This window comes from Lathyrus oleraceus, unplaced genomic scaffold (assembly GCF_024323335.1).
Source record: "Lathyrus oleraceus cultivar Zhongwan6 unplaced genomic scaffold, CAAS_Psat_ZW6_1.0 chrUn0452, whole genome shotgun sequence".
In the NCBI taxonomy this organism is placed as follows: Eukaryota; Viridiplantae; Streptophyta; class Magnoliopsida; order Fabales; family Fabaceae; genus Lathyrus; species Lathyrus oleraceus.
Window position 1 is genome coordinate 1 of NW_026112843.1, and position 20402 is coordinate 20402.

The window sequence follows — 20402 nt, forward strand, 5'->3', positions numbered from 1 at the left end:
ATAATAATTTATTACTCTTTAACCATAATAAGTACTAACAAATTTAAACATAGCAGTAAGTGCCACACAATTAATCTTAAACAACCTTGGTCGAGCAATCACTAGAGAATGTAATAAAATAAAGAAACATACATATTTTAAAAATAACTGATTTTAGATAAAAATGTCAACAAGTTATGTAGAAACTTGATACATGATATCATGTATCCATAAGTACCATTGTTCTTTAATGATAGACATAGTCGTTACCACTAGTTCCCCATGTTAATAAAAACAACGCAACTTTATAATCGAAAGTGTGGAAATGATTGTTGGCATTTCTCATTGTTTGCTAAGGCTCAGCTGGTTGTTGTTTCCCAAACCTCCTTGTAGATGATGTGGTGGTTATCCATGTTGCATAAATATTTTCTTAAAGCAAGTCCGAACGCAATACTTAGTATTCACCTGTAGTTGGAATTTGTCAGAAGTATATATCACAATGTTCCACTGGGGTGCAAAATTTGTTACAGAACTAAAAAAGTTACCTATCATCAAAATATTACCTTTCAAAGACCATTATGTATGATTCAAATAAATACATTATGGGGGAATTTATATATCTTAACTATGGTTTCTTGACCACTCTAAAGATTATTATATATAATGTGTGGGTATTTGAACTACTAGTCAAAGAAATGCATTAACGTTTCTTCAATAAGATAAAGAGTTAATATGGATTTATTTATTTATTCCAAAATATGCACTAATTTAGTGGATGATGTATTCATAGAGAAAAATATCTGTATAGCAATAGAGTTGGGGCCTGTTGAAATGTTTCCTTATTAAGTACTTTACCGGTATAACTCATGAGGGTACCCTACACTATGACGCACGTGGTTCCCATAATTGGCTTGGTGTCATTTTTTCTCAACGTGTTTCATTGATTTGATCCTTTGTATGCATCTTTCCTAAGTCGTGGGTCCATATATTCACTTTCTTTGCTTTGTGGTGCTTTTCACACTTAAATGTCATAAATCCCAGTAATCATGTTCTAATGTATTTTAATTGTGACAAGAGTATTTGTGACCAAGAAAAACTCTAGTAGATTCTGAAACGATTCATTTGAGTAATGTTCAGAAAAGTGTATGCTCTCTTGGCTAACTACCGAAGGAGGAACATTTGGCTGAACTTAAACTTGCAAGTTTGTCGATCTTTGCACATATTTAGTTAGCTTTACCTTTAGTCAATTATTTAATATGATTATGATACTTTTTTTTGGTATCACACTACACTTTTCTCCCTCTCTTTTTGAAAAAAATAACATTTTTTGCATGTCGGATTATGATGATGAATCATTGATGTGAAACATCAGAGTTAAAGATCTTAAAGTGAAACTATGTTCCTTTGCGAAAACTAAGCTCTCCAAATCAGTGATCATTAGATCTTTAAGCATTTTCAAAGAAATATTGAAATAGAAATGTTAAAGAGTTTATTCTAGTTGAAGTTATTTTACAGTTCTACCATATATTTCTCACATCAATAACGATTATGCCGTATGATAAACAAACACGGGATCTAGAAAAATCTATAAGATTGTAAAATAGGGGAGTCCGAAAACCCAATTTAATAATACAACAAGATTTCAAATTGAGTTTTGTCAAAACGATGAACAAAATATGTTGTTAATCCCTTGCTTTTTTTTATTAAAATCATAAACTTCTCGGATTAAATAAGTGATACATTGGATTTCCTAAAAATGATGTGTTTCTAATAATCCTTATTGTAAAAGAGGTAGGTTGAATTTAATCAATTTACAATTTTTTTAATATGAATAATTTGGGTGCCCTTATACGTAAAAAAATTATTAAAAAATTCGTGGACGGCAGATTCGAACCTGCGCGGGCAAAGCCCACATGATTTCTAGTCATGCCCGATAACCACTCCGGCACGTCCACGTTTTATAAAAATTTATTCTTATTAGTTCTCTATCACAATATTTATTTTGTAAGAATATAATTTATTACTCTTTAACCATAATAAGTACTAACAATTTAAAAACATAGCAGTAATGCCACACAATTAATCTTAAACAAAGCCTTTTGGTCGAGCAATCACTAGAGAATGTAATAAAATAAAGAAACATACATATTTTAAAAATAACTGATTTTAGATAAAAATGTCAACAGTTATGTAGAGACTTGATACATGATATCATGTATCCATAAGTACCATTGTTCTTTAATGATAGACATAGTCGTTACCACTAGTTCCCCATGTTAATAAAAACAACGCAACTTTATAATCGAAAGTGTGGGAATGATTGTGGCATTTCTCATTGTTTGCTAAGGCTCATCTGGTTGTGTTTCCCAACCCCTTTGATAGATGGTGGTGGTTTTATCCATGTTGCATAAAATTTCTTAAAGCAAGTCCGAACGCAATACTTAGTATTCACCTTGTAGTTGGAATTTGTCAGAAGTATATATCACAATGTTCCACTGGGGGTGCAAAATTTGTTACAGAACTACAAAAGTTACCTATCATCAAATATTACCTTTCAAAGACCATTATGTATGATTCAAATAAATACATTATGGGGGAATTTATATATCTTAACTATGGGTTTCTTGACCACTCTAAAGATATTATATATAATGTGTGGGTATTTGAACTACTAGTCAAAGAAATGCATTAAACGTTTCTTCAATAAGATAAAGAGTTAAGTATGGATTTATTTATTTATTCCAAATATGCACTAATTTATGGGATGATGTATTCATAGAGAAAAATATCTGTATAGCAATAGAGTTGGGGCCTGTTGAAATGTTTCCTTATTAAGTACTTTACAGGTATAATTCATGAGGGTACCCTACACTATGACGCACGTGGTTCCCATAATTGGCTTGGTGTCATTTTTTTCTCAACGTGTTTCATTGATTTTATCCTTTGTATGCATCTTTCCTAAGTCGTGGGTCCATAATATTCACTTTCTTTGCTTTGTGGTGCTTTTCACACTTAACATGGTCATAAATCCCAGTAATCATGTTCTAATGTATTTTAATTGTGACAAGAGTATTTGTGACCAAGAAAAACTCTAGTAGATTCTGAAACGATTCATTTGAGTAATGTTCAGAAAAGTGTATGCTCTCTTGGCTAACTACCGAAGGAGGAACATTTGGCTGAACTTAAACTTGCAAGTTTGTCGATCTTTGCACATATTTTAGTTAGCTTTACCTTTAGTCAATTATTTAATATGATTATGATACTTGTTTTTTATGGTATCACTACACTTTTCTCCCTCTCTTTTGAAAAAAATAACATTTTTTGCATGTCGGATTATGATGATGAATCATTGATGTGAAACATCAGAGTTAAAGATCTTAAAGTGAAACTATGTTTCCTTTGCGAAAACTAAGCTCTCCAAAATCAGTGATCATTAGATCTTTAAGCATTTTCAAAGGAAATTTGAAATAGAAATGTTAAAAGAGTTTATTCTAGTTGAAGTTATTTTACAGTTCTACCATATATTTCTCACATCAATAACGATTATGCCGTATGATAAACAAACACGGGATCTAGAAAAATCTATAAGATTGTAAAATAGGGGAGTCCGAAAACCCCAATTTAATAATACAAAGATTTCAAATTGAGTTTTGTCAAAACAGATGAACAAATATGTTGTTAATCTCCTTGCTTTTTTTTATTAAAATCATAAACTTCTCGGATTAAATAAGTGATACATTGGATTTCCTAAAAATGATGTGTTTCTAATAATCTTTATTGTAAAAGAGGTAGGTTGAATTTAATCAATTTACAAATTTTTTAATATGAATAAAATTTGGGTGCCCTTATACGTAAAAAAAATTATTAAGAAAATTCGTGGACGGCAGGATTCGAACCTGCGCGGGCAAAGCCCACATGATTTCTAGTCATGCCCGATAACCACTCCGGCACGTCCACGTTGTTATGAATTTATTCTTATTAGTTCTATCACAATATTTATTTTGTAAGAATAATAATTTATTACTCTTTAACCATAATAAGTACTAATAAATTTAAAAACATAGCAGTAAGTGCCACACAATTAATCTTAAACAAGCCTTTGGTCGAGCAATCACTAGAGAATGTAATAAAATAAAGAAACATACATATTTTAAAAATAACTGATTTTAGATAAAAATGTCAACAAGTTATGTAGAGACTTGATACATGATATCATGTATCCATAAGTACCATTGTTCTTTAATGAAAGACATAGTCGTTACCACTAGTTCCCCATGTTAATAAAAACAACGCAACTTTATAATCGAAAGTGTGGGAATGATTGTTGGCATTTCTCATTGTTTGCTAAGGCTCATCTGGTTGTTGTTTCCCAAACCTCCTTGTAGATGATGGTGGTGGTTTATCCATGTTGCATAAATATTTTCTTAAAGCAAGTCCGAACGCAATACTTAGTATTCACCTTGTAGTTGGAATTTGTCAGAAGTATATATCACAATGTTCCACTGGGGGTGCAAAATTTGTTACAGAACTACAAAAGTTACCTATCATCAAATATTACCTTTCAAAGACCATTATGTATGATTCAAATAAATACATTATGGGGAATTTATATATCTTAACTATGGGTTTCTTGACCACTCTAAAGATTATTATATATAATGTGTGGGTATTTGAACTACTAGTCAAAGAAATGCATTAAACGTTTCTTCAATAAGATAAAGAGTTAAGTATGGATTTATTTATTTATTCCAAATATGCACTAATTTATGGGATGATGTATTCATAGAGAAAAATATCTGTATAGCAATAGAGTTGGGGCCTGTTGAAATGTTTCCTTATTAAGTACTTTACCGATATAATTCATGAGGGTACCCTACACTATGACGCACGTGGTTCCCATAATTGGCTTGGTGTCATTTTTTTCTCAACGTGTTTCATTGATTTTATCCTTTGTATGCATCTTTCCTAAGTCGTGGGTCCATAATATTCACTTTCTTTGCTTTGTGGTGCTTTTCACACTTAACATGGTCATAAATCCCAGTAATCATGTTCTAATGTATTTTAATTGTGACAAGAGTATTTGTGACCAAGAAAAACTCTAGTAGATTCTGAAACGATTCATTTGAGTAATGTTCAGAAAAGTGTATGCTCTCTTGGCTAACTACCGAAGGAGGAACATTTGGCTGAACTTAAACTTGCAAGTTTGTCGATCTTTGCACATATTTTAGTTAGCTTTACCTTTAGTCAATTATTTAATATGATTATGATACTTGTTTTTTATGGTATCACTACACTTTTCTCCCTCTCTTTTGAAAAAAATAACATTTTTTGCATGTCGGATTATGATGATGAATCATTGATGTGAAACATCAGAGTTAAAGATCTTAAAGTGAAACTATGTTTCCTTTGCGAAAACTAAGCTCTCCAAAATTAGTGATCATTAGATCTTTAAGCATTTTCAAAGGAAATATTGAAATAGAAATGTTAAAAGAGTTTATTGTAGTTGAAGTTATTTTACAGTTCTACCATATATTTCTCACATCAATAACGATTATGCCGTATGATAAACAAAGACGGGATCTAGAAAAATCTATAAGATTGTAAAATAGGGGAGTCCGAAAACCCCAATTTAATAATACAAAGATTTCAAATTGAGTTTTGTCAAAACAGATGAACAAAATATGTTGTTAATCTCCTTGCTTTTTTTTATTAAAATCATAAACTTCTCGGATTAAATAAGTGATACATTGGATTTCCTAAAAAAATGATGTGTTTCTAATAATCCTTATTGTAAAAGAGGTAGGTTGAATTTAATCAATTTACAATTTTTTTATAATGAATAAAATTTGGGTGCCCTTATACGTAAAAAAAATAATTAAGAAAATTCGTGGACGGCAGGATTCAAACCTGCGCGGGCAAAGCCCACATGATTTCTAGTCATGCCCGATAACCACTCCGGCACGCCCACGTTGTTATGAATTTATTCTTATTAGTTCTATCACAATATTTATTTTGTAAGAATAATAATTTATTACTCTTTAACCATAATAAGTACTAATAAATTTAAAAACATAGCAGTAAGTGCCACACAATTAATCTTAAACAAGCCTTTGGTCGAGCAATCACTAGAGAATGTAATAAAATAAAGAAACATACATATTTTAAAATAACTGATTTTAGATAAAAATGTAAACAAGTTATGTAGAGACTTGATACATGATATCATGTATCCATAAGTACCATTGTTCTTTAATGATAGACATAGTCGTTACCACTAGTTCCCCATGTTAATAAAAACAACGCAACTTTATAATCGAAAGTGTGGGAATGATTGTTGGCATTTCTCATTGTTTGCTAAGGCTCATCTGGTTGTTGTTTCCCAAACCTCCTTGTAGATGATGGTGGTGGTTTATCCATGTTGCATAAATATTTTCTTAAAGCAAGTCCGAACGCAATACTTAGTATTCACCTTGTAGTTGGAATTTGTCAGAAGTATATATCACAATGTTCCACTGGGGGTGCAAAATTTGTTACAGAACTACAAAAGTTACCTATCATCAAATATTACCTTTCAAAGACCATTATGTATGATTCAAATAAATACATTATGGGGGAATTTATATATCTTAACTATGGGTTTCTTGACCACTCTAAAGATTATTATATATAATGTGTGGGTATTTGAACTACTAGTCAAAGAAATGCATTAAACGTTTCTTCAATAAGATAAAGAGTTAAGTATGGATTTATTTATTTATTCCAAATATGCACTAATTTATGGGATGATGTATTCATAGAGAAAAATATCTGTATAGCAATAGAGTTGGGGCCTGTTGAAATGTTTCCTTATTAAGTACTTTACCGGTATAATTCATGAGGGTACCCTACACTATGACGCACGTGGTTCCCATAATTGGCTTGGTGTCATTTTTTTCTCAACGTGTTTCATTGATTTTATCCTTTGTATGCATCTTTCCTAAGTCGTGGGTCCATAATATTCACTTTCTTTGCTTTGTGGTGCTTTTCACACTTAACATGGTCATAAATCCCAGTAATCATGTTCTAATGTATTTTAATTGTGACAAGAGTATTTGTGACCAAGAAAAACTCTAGTAGATTCTGAAACGATTCATTTGAGTAATGTTCAGAAAAGTGTATGCTCTCTTGGCTAACTACCGAAGGAGGAACATTTGGCTGAACTTAAACTTGCAAGTTTGTCGATCTTTGCACATATTTTAGTTAGCTTTACCTTTAGTCAATTATTTAATATGATTATGATACTTGTTTTTTATGGTATCACTACACTTTTCTCCCTCTCTTTTGAAAAAAATAACATTTTTTGCATGTCGGATTATGATGATGAATCATTGATGTGAAACATCAGAGTTAAAGATCTTAAAGTGAAACTATGTTTCCTTTGCGAAAACTAAGCTCTCCAAAATCAGTGATCATTAGATCTTTAAGCATTTTCAAAGGAAATATTGAAATAGAAATGTTAAAAGAGTTTATTCTAGTTGAAGTTATTTTACAGTTCTACCATATATTTCTCACATCAATAACGATTATGCCGTATGATAAACAAACACGGGATCTAGAAAAATCTATAAGATTGTAAAATAGGGGAGTCCGAAAACCCAATTTAATAATACAAAGATTTCAAATTGAGTTTTGTCAAAACAGATGAACAAAATATGTTGTTAATCTCCTTGCTTTTTTTTATTAAAATCATAAACTTCTCGGATTAAATAAGTGATACATTGGATATACGTAAAAAAAATTATTAAGAAAATTCGTGGACGGCAGGATTCGAACCTGCGCGGGCAAAGCCCACATGATTTCTAGTCATGCCCGATAACCACTCCGGCACGTCCACGTTGTTATGAATTTATTCTTATTAGTTCTATCACAATATTTATTTGTAAGAATAATAATTTATTACTCTTTAACCATAATAAGTACTAACAAATTTAAAAACATAGCAGTAAGTGCCACACAATTAATCTTAAACAAGCCTTTGGTCGAGCAATCACTAGAGAATGTAATAAAATAAAGAAACATACATATTTTAAAAATAACTGATTTTAGATAAAAATGTCAACAAGTTATGTAGAGACTTGATACATGATATCATGTATCCATAAGTACCATTGTTCTTTAATGATAGACATAGTCGTTACCACTAGTTCCCCATGTTAATAAAAACAACGCAACTTTATAATCGAAAGTGTGGGAATGATTGTTGGCATTTCTCATTGTTTGCTAAGGCTCATCTGGTTGTTGTTTCCCAAACCTCCTTGTAGATGATGGTGGTGGTTATCCATGTTGCATAAATATTTTCTTAAAGCAAGTCCGAACGCAATACTTAGTATTCACCTTGTAGTTGGAATTTGTCAGAAGTATATATCACAATGTTCCACTGGGGGTGCAAAATTTGTTACAGAACTACAAAAGTTACCTATCATCAAATATTACCTTTCAAAGATCATTATGTATGATTCAAATAAATACATTATGGGGGAATTTATATATCTTAACTATGGGTTTCTTGACCACTCTAAAGATTATTATATATAATGTGTGGGTATTTGAACTACTAGTCAAAGAAATGCATTAAACGTTTCTTCAATAAGATAAAGAGTTAAGTATGGATTTATTTATTTATTCCAAATATGCACTAATTTATGGGATGATGTATTCATAGAGAAAAATATCTGTATAGCAATAGAGTTGGGGCCTGTTGAAATGTTTCCTTATTAAGTACTTTACCGGTATAATTCATGAGGGTACCCTACACTATGACGCACGTGGTTCCCATAATTGGCTTGGTGTCATTTTTTTCTCAACGTGTTTCATTGATTTTATCCTTTGTATGCATCTTTCCTAAGTCGTGGGTCCATAATATTCACTTTCTTTGCTTTGTGGTGCTTTTCACACTTAACATGGTCATAAATCCCAGTAATCATGTTCTAATGTATTTTAATTGTGACAAGAGTATTTGTGACCAAGAAAAACTCTAGTAGATTCTGAAACGATTCATTTGAGTAATGTTCAGAAAAGTGTATGCTCTCTTGGCTAACTACCGAAGGAGGAACATTTGGCTGAACTTAAACTTGCAAGTTTGTCGATCTTTGCACATATTTTAGTTAGCTTTACCTTTAGTCAATTATTTAATATGATTATGATACTTGTTTTTTATGGTATCACTACACTTTTCTCCCTCTCTTTTGAAAAAATAACATTTTTTGCATGTCGGATTATGATGATGAATCATTGATGTGAAACATCAGAGTTAAAGATCTTAAAGTGAAACTATGTTTCCTTTGCGAAAACTAAGCTCTCCAAAATCAGTGATCATTAGATCTTTAAGCATTTTCAAAGGAAATATTGAAATAGAAATGTTAAAAGAGTTTATTGTAGTTGAAGTTATTTTACAGTTCTACCATATATTTCTCACATCAATAACGATTATGCCGTATGATAAACAAAGACGGGATCTAGAAAAATCTATAAGATTGTAAAATAGGGGAGTCCGAAAACCCCAATTTAATAATACAAAGATTTCAAATTGAGTTTTGTCAAAACAGATGAACAAAATATATTGTTAATCTCCTTGCTTTTTTTTATTAAAATCATAAACTTCTCGGATTAAATAAGTGATACATTGGATTTCCTAAAAAATGATGTGTTTCTAATAATCTTTATTGTAAAAGAGGTAGGTTGAATTTAATCAATTTACAAATTTTTTAATATGAATAAAATTTGGGTGCCCTTATACGTTAAAAAAATTATTAAGAAAATTCGTAGACGGCAGGATTCGAACCTGCGCGGGCAAAGCCCACATGATTTCTAGTCATGCCCGATAACCACTCCGGCACGTCCACGTTGTTATGAATTTATTCTTATTAGTTCTATCACAATATTTATTTTGTAAGAATAATAATTTATTACTCTTTAACCATAATAAGTACTAATAAATTTAAAAACATAGCAGTAAGTGCCACACAATTAATCTTAAACAAGCCTTTGGTCGAGCAATCACTAGAGAATGTAATAAAATAAAGAAACATACATATTTTAAAAATAACTGATTTTAGATAAAAATGTCAACAAGTTATGTAGAGACTTGATACATGATATCATGTATCCATAAGTACCATTGTTCTTTAATGAAAGACATAGTCGTTACCACTAGTTCCCCATGTTAATAAAAACAACGCAACTTTATAATCGAAAGTGTGGGAATGATTGTTGGCATTTCTCATTGTTTGCTAAGGCTCATCTGGTTGTTGTTTCCCAAACCTCCTTGTAGATGATGGTGGTGGTTTATCCATGTTGCATAAATATTTTCTTAAAGCAAGTCCGAACGCAATACTTAGTATTCACCTTGTAGTTGGAATTTGTCAGAAGTATATATCACAATGTTCCACTGGGGGTGCAAAATTTGTTACAGAACTACAAAAGTTACCTATCATCAAATATTACCTTTCAAAGACCATTATGTATGATTCAAATAAATACATTATGGGGGAATTTATATATCTTAACTATGGGTTTCTTGACCACTCTAAAGATTATTATATATAATGTGTGGGTATTTGAACTACTAGTCAAAGAAATGCATTAAACGTTTCTTCAATAAGATAAAGAGTTAAGTATGGATTTATTTATTTATTCCAAATATGCACTAATTTATGGGATGATGTATTCATAGAGAAAAATATCTGTATAGCAATAGAGTTGGGGCCTGTTGAAATGTTTCCTTATTAAGTACTTTACAGGTATAATTCATGAGGGTACCCTACACTATGACGCACGTGGTTCCCGTAATTGGCTTGGTGTCATTTTTTTCTCAACGTGTTTCATTGAATTTATCCTTTGTATGCATCTTTCCTAAGTCGTGGGTCCATAATATTCACTTTCTTTGCTTTGTGGTGCTTTTCACACTTAACATGGTCATAAATCCCAGTAATCATGTTCTAATGTATTTTAATTGTGACAAGAGTAATTGTGACCAAGAAAAACTCTAGTAGATTCTGAAACGATTCATTTGAGTAATGTTCAGAAAAGTGTATGCTCTCTTGGCTAACTACCGAAGGAGGAACATTTGGCTGAACTTAAACTTGCAAGTTTGTCGATCTTTGCACATATTTTAGTTAGCTTTACCTTTAGTCAATTATTTAATATGATTATGATACTTGTTTTTTATGGTATCACTACACTTTTCTCCCTCTCTTTTGAAAAAAATAACATTTTTTGCATGTCGGATTATGATGATGAATCATTGATGTGAAACATCAGAGTTAAAGATCTTAAAGTGAAACTATGTTTCCTTTGCGAAAACTAAGCTCTCCAAAATTAGTGATCATTAGATCTTTAAGCATTTTCAAAGGAAATATTGAAATAGAAATGTTAAAAGAGTTTATTCTAGTTGAAGTTATTTTACAGTTCTACCATATATTTCTCACATCAATAACGATTATGCCGTATGATAAACAAAGACGGGATCTAGAAAAATCTATAAGATTGTAAAATAGGGGAGTCCGAAAACCCCAATTTAATAATACAAAGATTTCAAATTGAGTTTTGTCAAAACAGATGAACAAAATATGTTGTTAATCTCCTTGCTTTTTTTTATTAAAATCATAAACTTCTCGGATTAAATAAGTGATACATTGGATTTCCTAAAAAATGATGTGTTTCTAATAATCCTTATTGTAAAAGAGGTAGGTTGAATTTAATCAATTTACAAATTTTTTAATATGAATAAAATTTGGGTGCCCTTATACGTAAAAAAAATTATTAAGAAAATTCGTGGACGGCAGGATTCGAACCTGCGCGGGCAAAGCCCACATGATTTCTAGTCATGCCCGATAACCACTCCGGCACGTCCACGTTGTTATGAATTTATTCTTATTAGTTCTATCACAATATTTATTTTGTAAGAATAATAATTTATTACTCTTTAACCATAATAAGTACTAATAAATTTAAAAACATAGCAGTAAGTGCCACACAATTAATCTTAAACAAGCCTTTGGTCGAGCAATCACTAGAGAATGTAATAAAATAAAGAAACATACATATTTTAAAAATAACTGATTTTAGATAAAAATGTAAACAAGTTATGTAGAGACTTGATACATGATATCATGTATCCATAAGTACCATTGTTCTTTAATGATAGACATAGTCGTTACCACTAGTTCCCCATGTTAATAAAAACAACGCAACTTTATAATCGAAAGTGTGGGAATGATTGTTGGCATTTCTCATTGTTTGCTAAGGCTCATCTGGTTGTTGTTTCCCAAACCTCCTTGTAGATGATGGTGGTGGTTTATCCATGTTGCATAAATATTTTCTTAAAGCAAGTCCGAACGCAATACTTAGTATTCACCTTGTAGTTGGAATTTGTCAGAAGTATATATCACAATGTTCCACTGGGGGTGCAAAATTTGTTACAGAACTACAAAAGTTACCTATCATCAAATATTACCTTTCAAAGACCATTATGTATGATTCAAATAAATACATTATGGGGGAATTTATATATCTTAACTATGGGTTTCTTGACCACTCTAAAGATTATTATATATAATGTGTGGGTATTTGAACTACTAGTCAAAGAAATGCATTAAACGTTTCTTCAATAAGATAAAGAGTTAAGTATGGATTTATTTATTTATTCCAAATATGCACTAATTTATGGGATGATGTATTCATAGAGAAAAATATCTGTATAGCAATAGAGTTGGGGCCTGTTGAAATGTTTCCTTATTAAGTACTTTACCGGTATAATTCATGAGGGTACCCTACACTATGACGCACGTGGTTCCCATAATTGGCTTGGTGTCATTTTTTTCTCAACTTGTTTCATTGATTTTATCCTTTGTATGCATCTTTCCTAAGTCGTGGGTCCATAATATTCACTTTCTTTGCTTTGTGGTGCTTTTCACACTTAACATGGTCATAAATCCCAGTAATCATGTTCTAATGTATTTTAATTGTGACAAGAGTATTTGTGACCAAGAAAAACTCTAGTAGATTCTGAAACGATTCATTTGAGTAATGTTCAGAAAAGTGTATGCTCTCTTGGCTAACTACCGAAGGAGGAACATTTGGCTGAACTTAAACTTGCAAGTTTGTCGATCTTTGCACATATTTTAGTTAGCTTTACCTTTAGTCAATTATTTAATATGATTATGATACTTGTTTTTTATGGTATCACTACACTTTTCTCCCTCTCTTTTGAAAAAAATAACATTTTTTGCATGTCGGATTATGATGATGAATCATTGATGTGAAACATCAGAGTTAAAGATCTTAAAGTGAAACTATGTTTCCTTTGCGAAAACTAAGCTCTCCAAAATCAGTGATCATTAGATCTTTAAGCATTTTCAAAGGAAATATTGAAATAGAAATGTTAAAAGAGTTTATTCTAGTTGAAGTTATTTTACAGTTCTACCATATATTTCTCACATCAATAACGATTATGCCGTATGATAAACAAACACGGGATCTAGAAAAATCTATAAGATTGTAAAATAGGGGAGTCCGAAAACCCCAATTTAATAATACAAAGATTTCAAATTGAGTTTTGTCAAAACAGATGAACAAAATATGTTGTTAATCTCCTTGCTTTTTTTTATTAAAATCATAAACTTCTCGGATTAAATAAGTGATACATTGGATATACGTAAAAAAAATTATTAAGAAAATTCGTGGACGGCAGGATTCGAACCTGCGCGGGCAAAGCCCACATGATTTCTAGTCATGCCCGATAACCACTCCGGCACGTCCACGTTGTTATGAATTTATTCTTATTAGTTCTATCACAATATTTATTTTGTAAGAATAATAATTTATTACTCTTTAACCATAATAAGTACTAACAAATTTAAAAACATAGCAGTAAGTGCCACACAATTAATCTTAAACAAGCCTTTGGTCGAGCAATCACTAGAGAATGTAATAAAATAAAGAAACATACATATTTTAAAAATAACTGATTTTAGATAAAAATGTCAACAAGTTATGTAGAGACTTGATACATGATATCATGTATCCATAAGTACCATTGTTCTTTAATGATAGACATAGTCGTTACCACTAGTTCCCCATGTTAATAAAAACAACGCAACTTTATAATCGAAAGTGTGGGAATGATTGTTGGCATTTCTCATTGTTTGCTAAGGCTCATCTGGTTGTTGTTTCCCAAACCTCCTTGTAGATGATGGTGGTGGTTTATCCATGTTGCATAAATATTTTCTTAAAGCAAGTCCGAACGCAATACTTAGTATTCACCTTGTAGTTGGAATTTGTCAGAAGTATATATCACAATGTTCCACTGGGGGTGCAAAATTTGTTACAGAACTACAAAAGTTACCTATCATCAAATATTACCTTTCAAAGATCATTATGTATGATTCAAATAAATACATTATGGGGGAATTTATATATCTTAACTATGGGTTTCTTGACCACTCTAAAGATTATTATATATAATGTGTGGGTATTTGAACTACTAGTCAAAGAAATGCATTAAACGTTTCTTCAATAAGATAAAGAGTTAAGTATGGATTTATTTATTTATTCCAAATATGCACTAATTTATGGGATGATGTATTCATAGAGAAAAATATCTGTATAGCAATAGAGTTGGGGCCTGTTGAAATGTTTCCTTATTAAGTACTTTACCGGTATAATTCATGAGGGTACCCTACACTATGACGCACGTGGTTCCCATAATTGGCTTGGTGTCATTTTTTCTCAACGTGTTTCATTGATTTTATCCTTTGTATGCATCTTTCCTAAGTCGTGGGTCCATAATATTCACTTTCTTTGCTTTGTGGTGCTTTTCACACTTAACATGGTCATAAATCCCAGTAATCATGTTCTAATGTATTTTAATTGTGACAAGAGTATTTGTGACCAAGAAAAACTCTAGTAGATTCTGAAACGATTCATTTGAGTAATGTTCAGAAAAGTGTATGCTCTCTTGGCTAACTACCGAAGGAGGAACATTTGGCTGAACTTAAACTTGCAAGTTTGTCGATCTTTGCACATATTTTAGTTAGCTTTACCTTTAGTCAATTATTTAATATGATTATGATACTTGTTTTTTATGGTATCACTACACTTTTCTCCCTCTCTTTTGAAAAAAATAACATTTTTTGCATGTCGGATTATGATGATGAATCATTGATGTGAAACATCAGAGTTAAAGATCTTAAAGTGAAACTATGTTTCCTTTGCGAAAACTAAGCTCTCCAAAATCAGTGATCATTAGATCTTTAAGCATTTTCAAAGGAAATATTGAAATAGAAATGTTAAAAGAGTTTATTGTAGTTGAAGTTATTTTACAGTTCTACCATATATTTCTCACATCAATAACGATTATGCCGTATGATAAACAAAGACGGGATCTAGAAAAATCTATAAGATTGTAAAATAGGGGAGTCCGAAAACCCCAATTTAATAATACAAAGATTTCAAATTGAGTTTTGTCAAAACAGATGAACAAAATATATTGTTAATCTCCTTGCTTTTTTTTATTAAAATCATAAACTTCTCGGATTAAATAAGTGATACATTGGATTTCCTAAAAAATGATGTGTTTCTAATAATCTTTATTGTAAAAGAGGTAGGTTGAATTTAATCAATTTACAATTTTTTTAATATGAATAAAATTTGGGTGCCCTTATACGTTAAAAAAATTATTAAGAAAATTCGTGGACGGCAGGATTCGAACCTGCGCGGGCAAAGCCCACATGATTTCTAGTCATGCCCGATAACCACTCCGGCACGTCCACGTTGTTATGAATTTATTCTTATTAGTTCTATCACAATATTTATTTTGTAAGAATAATAATTTATTACTCTTTAACCATAATAAGTACTAATAAATTTAAAAACATAGCAGTAAGTGCCACACAATTAATCTTAAACAAGCCTTTGGTCGAGCAATCACTAGAGAATGTAATAAAATAAAGAAACATACATATTTTAAAAATAACTGATTTTAGATAAAAATGTCAACAAGTTATGTAGAGACTTGATACATGATATCATGTATCCATAAGTACCATTGTTCTTTAATGAAGACATAGTCGTTACCACTAGTTCCCCATGTTAATAAAAACAACGCAACTTTATAATCGAAAGTGTGGGAATGATTGTTGGCATTTCTCATTGTTTGCTAAGGCTCATCTGGTTGTTGTTTCCCAAACCTCCTTGTAGATAATGGTGGTGGTTTATCCATGTTGCATAAATATTTTCTTAAAGCAAGTCCGAACGCAATACTTAGTATTCACCTTGTAGTTGGAATTTGTCAGAAGTATATATCACAATGTTCCACTGGGGGTGCAAAATTTGTTACAGAACTACAAAAGTTACCTATCATCAAATATTACCTTTCAAAGATCATTATGTATGATTCAAATAAATACATTATGGGGGAATTTATATATCTTAACTATGGGTTTCTTGACCACTCTAAAGATTATTATATATAATGTGTGGGTATTTGAACTACTAGTCAAAGAAATGCATTAAACGTTTCTTCAATCAGATAAAGAGTTAAGTATGGATTTATTTATTTATTCCAAATATGCACTAATTTATGGGATGATGTATTCATAGAGAAAATTATCTGTATAGCAATAGAGTTGGGGCCTGTTGAAATGTTTCCTTATTAAGTACTTTACCGGTATAATTCATGAGGGTACCCTACACTATGACGCACGTGGTTCCCATAATTGGCTTGGTGTCATTTTTTTCTCAACGTGTTTCATTGATTTTATCCTTTGTATGCATCTTTCCTAAGTCGTGGGTCCATAATATTCACTTTCTTTGCTTTGTGGTGCTTTTCACACTTAACATGGTCATAAATCCCAGTAATCATGTTCTAATGTATTTTAATTGTGACAAGAGTATTTGTGACCAAGAAAAACTCTAGTAGATTCTGAAACGATTCATTTGAGTAATGTTCAGAAAAGTGTATGCTCTCTTGGCTAACTACCGAAGGAGGAACATTTGGCTGAACTTAAACTTGCAAGTTTGTCGATCTTTGCACATATTTTAGTTAGCTTTACCTTTAGTCAATTATTTAATATGATTATGATACTTGTTTTTTATGGTATCACTACACTTTTCTCCCTCTCTTTTGAAAAAAATAACATTTTTTGCATGTCGGATTATGATGATGAATCATTGATGTGAAACATCAGAGTTAAAGATCTTAAAGTGAAACTATGTTTCCTTTGCGAAAACTAAGCTCTCCAAAATCAGTGATCATTAGATCTTTAAGCATTTTCAAAGGAAATATTGAAATAGAAATGTTAAAAGAGTTTATTCTAGTTGAAGTTATTTTACAGTTCTACCATATATTTCTCACATCAATAACGATTATGCCGTATGATAAACAAACACGGGATCTAGAAAAATCTATAAGATTGTAAAATAGGGGAGTCCGAAAACCCCAATTTAATAATACAAAGATTTCAAATTGAGTTTTGTCAAAACAGATGAACAAAATATGTTGTTAATCTCCTTGCTTTTTTTTATTAAAATCATAAACTTCTCGGATTAAATAAGTGATACATTGGATTTCCTAAAAAATGATGTGTTTCTAATAATCCTTATTGTAAAAGAGGTAGGTTGAATTTAATCAATTTAAAATTTTTTTAATATGAATAAAATTTGGGTGCCCTTATACGTAAAAAAAATTAATAAGAAAATTCGTGGACAGGAGGATTCGAACCTGCGCGGGCAAAGCCCACATGATTTCTAGTCATGCCCGATAACCACTCCGGCACGTCCACGTTGTTATGAATTTATTCTTATTAGTTCTATCACAATATTTATTTTGTAAGAATAATAATTTATTACTCTTTAACCATAATAAGTACTAATAAATTTAAAAACATAGCAGTAAGTGCCACACAATTAATCTTAAACAAGCCTTTGGTCGAGCAATCACTAGAGAATGTAATAAAATAAAGAAACATACATATTTTAAAAATAACTGATTTTAGATAAAAATGTCAACAAGTTATGTAGAGACTTGATACATGATATCATGTATCCATAAGTACCATTGTTCTTTAATGATAGACATAGTCGTTACCACTAGTTCCCCATGTTAATAAAAACAACGCAACTTTATAATCGAAAGTGTGGGAATGATTGTTGGCATTTCTCATTGTTTGCTAAGGCTCATCTGGTTGTTGTTTCCCAAACCTCCTTGTAGATGATGGTGGTGGTTTATCCATGTTGCATAAATATTTTCTTAAAGCAAGTCCGAACGCAATACTTAGTATTCACCTTGTAGTTGGAATTTGTCAGAAGTATATATCACAATGTTCCACTGGGGGTGCAAAATTTGTTACAGAACTACAAAAGTTACCTATCATCAAATATTACCTTTCAAAGACCATTATGTATGATTCAAATAAATACATTATGGGGGAATTTATATATCTTAACTATGGGTTTCTTGACCACTCTAAAGATTATTATATATAATGTGTGGGTATTTGAACTACTAGTCAAAGAAATGCATTAAACGTTTCTTCAATAAGATAAAGAGTTAAGTATGGATTTATTTATTTATTCCAAATATGCACTAATTTATGGGTTGATGTATTCATAGAGAAAAATATCTGTATAGCAATAGAGTTGGGGCCTGTTGAAATGTTTCCTTATTAAGTACTTTACCGGTATAATTCATGAGGGTACCCTACACTATGACGCACGTGGTTCCCATAATTGGCTTGGTGTCATTTTTTTCTCAACGTGTTTCATTGATTTTATCCTTTGTATTGATCTTTCCTAAGTCGTGGGTCCATAATATTCACTTTCTTTGCTTTGTGGTGCTTTTCACACTTAACATGGTCATAAATCCCAGTAATCATGTTCTAATGTATTTTAATTGTGACAAGAGTATTTGTGACCAAGAAAAACTCTAGTAGATTCTGAAACGATTCATTTGAGTAATGTTCAGAAAAGTGTATGCTCTCTTGGCTAACTACCGAAGGAGGAACATTTGGCTGAACTTAAACTTGCAAGTTTGTCGATCTTTGCACATATTTTAGTTAGCTTTACCTTTAGTCAATTATTTAATATGATTATGATACTTGTTTTTTATGGTATCACTACACTTTTCTCCCTCTCTTTTGAAAAAAATAACATTTTTTGCATGTCGGATTATGATGATGAATCATTGATGTGAAACATCAGAGTTAAAGATCTTAAAGTGAAACTATGTTTCCTTTGCGAAAACTAAGCTCTCCAAAATCAGTGATCATTAGATCTTTAAGCATTTTCAAAGGAAATATTGAAATAGAAATGTTAAAAGAGTTTATTCTAGTTGAAGTTATTTTACAGTTCTACCATATATTTCTCACATCAATAACGATTATGCCGTATGATAAACAAACACGGGATCTAGAAAAATCTATAAGATTGTAAAATAGGGGAGTCCGAAAACCCCAATTTAATAATACAAAGATTTCAAATTGAGTTTTGTCAAAACAGATGAACAAAATATGTTGTTAATCTCCTTGCTTTTTTTTATTAAAATCATAAACTTCTCGGATTAAATAAGTGATACATTGGATTTCCTAAAAAATGATGTGTTTCTAATAATCCTTATTGTAAAAGAGGTAGGTTGAATTTAATCAATTTACAATTTTTTTAATATGAATAAAATTTGGGTGCCCTTATACGTAAAAAAATTAATAAGAAAATTCGTGGACGGCAGGATTCGAACCTGCGCGGGCAAAGCCCACATGATTTCTAGTCATGCCCGATAACCACTCCGGCACGTCCACGTTGTTATGAATTTATTCTTATTAGTTCTATCACAATATTTATTTTGTAAGAATAATAATTTATTACTCTTTAACCATAATAAGTACTAATAAATTTAAAAACATAGCAGTAAGTGCCACACAATTAATCTTAAACAAGCCTTTGGTCGAGCAATCACTAGAGAATGTAATAAAATAAAGAAACATACATATTTTAAAAATAACTGATTTTAGATAAAAATGTCAACAAGTTATGTAGAGACTTGATACATGATATCATGTATCCATAAGTACCATTGTTCTTTAATGATAGACATAGTCGTTACCACTAGTTCCCCATGTTAATAAAAACAACGCAACTTTATAATCGAAAGTGTGGGAATGATTGTTGGCATTTCTCATTGTTTGCTAAGGCTCATCTGGTTGTTGTTTCCCAAACCTCCTTGTAGATGATGGTGGTGGTTTATCCATGTTGCATAAATATTTTCTTAAAGCAAGTCCGAACGCAATACTTAGTATTCACCTTGTAGTTGGAATTTGTCAGAAGTATATATCACAATGTTCCACTGGGGGTGCAAAATTTGTTACAGAACTACAAAAGTTACCTATCATCAA

General features: G+C 31.1%; 10 non-coding genes across 10 annotated transcripts; all 10 read right to left on the minus strand.

The window, feature by feature from the left end:
• Positions 1–1853: 1853 nt before the first annotated feature.
• TRNAS-AGA (transfer RNA serine (anticodon AGA)) lies at positions 1854–1934 on the minus strand. The gene has a single exon. It is a non-coding gene; the product is annotated as a tRNA-Ser (tRNA).
• A 1920-nt stretch (positions 1935–3854) lies between these two features.
• TRNAS-AGA (transfer RNA serine (anticodon AGA)) lies at positions 3855–3936 on the minus strand. Its single transcript has one exon. It is a non-coding gene; the product is annotated as a tRNA-Ser (tRNA).
• Positions 3937–5865: 1929 nt separating this feature from the next.
• TRNAS-AGA (transfer RNA serine (anticodon AGA)) lies at positions 5866–5947 on the minus strand. The gene has a single exon. It is a non-coding gene; the product is annotated as a tRNA-Ser (tRNA).
• Positions 5948–7770: 1823 nt separating this feature from the next.
• Positions 7771–7852, minus strand: TRNAS-AGA (transfer RNA serine (anticodon AGA)). The gene has a single exon. It is a non-coding gene; the product is annotated as a tRNA-Ser (tRNA).
• Positions 7853–9778: 1926 nt separating this feature from the next.
• On the minus strand, positions 9779–9860 carry TRNAS-AGA (transfer RNA serine (anticodon AGA)). The gene has a single exon. It is a non-coding gene; the product is annotated as a tRNA-Ser (tRNA).
• A 1929-nt stretch (positions 9861–11789) lies between these two features.
• Positions 11790–11871, minus strand: TRNAS-AGA (transfer RNA serine (anticodon AGA)). The gene has a single exon. It is a non-coding gene; the product is annotated as a tRNA-Ser (tRNA).
• Positions 11872–13696: 1825 nt separating this feature from the next.
• TRNAS-AGA (transfer RNA serine (anticodon AGA)) lies at positions 13697–13778 on the minus strand. The gene has a single exon. It is a non-coding gene; the product is annotated as a tRNA-Ser (tRNA).
• Positions 13779–15706: 1928 nt separating this feature from the next.
• TRNAS-AGA (transfer RNA serine (anticodon AGA)) lies at positions 15707–15788 on the minus strand. Its single transcript has one exon. It is a non-coding gene; the product is annotated as a tRNA-Ser (tRNA).
• A 1928-nt stretch (positions 15789–17716) lies between these two features.
• TRNAS-AGA (transfer RNA serine (anticodon AGA)) lies at positions 17717–17798 on the minus strand. Its single transcript has one exon. It is a non-coding gene; the product is annotated as a tRNA-Ser (tRNA).
• A 1928-nt stretch (positions 17799–19726) lies between these two features.
• On the minus strand, positions 19727–19808 carry TRNAS-AGA (transfer RNA serine (anticodon AGA)). Its single transcript has one exon. It is a non-coding gene; the product is annotated as a tRNA-Ser (tRNA).
• Positions 19809–20402: the final 594 nt, after the last annotated feature.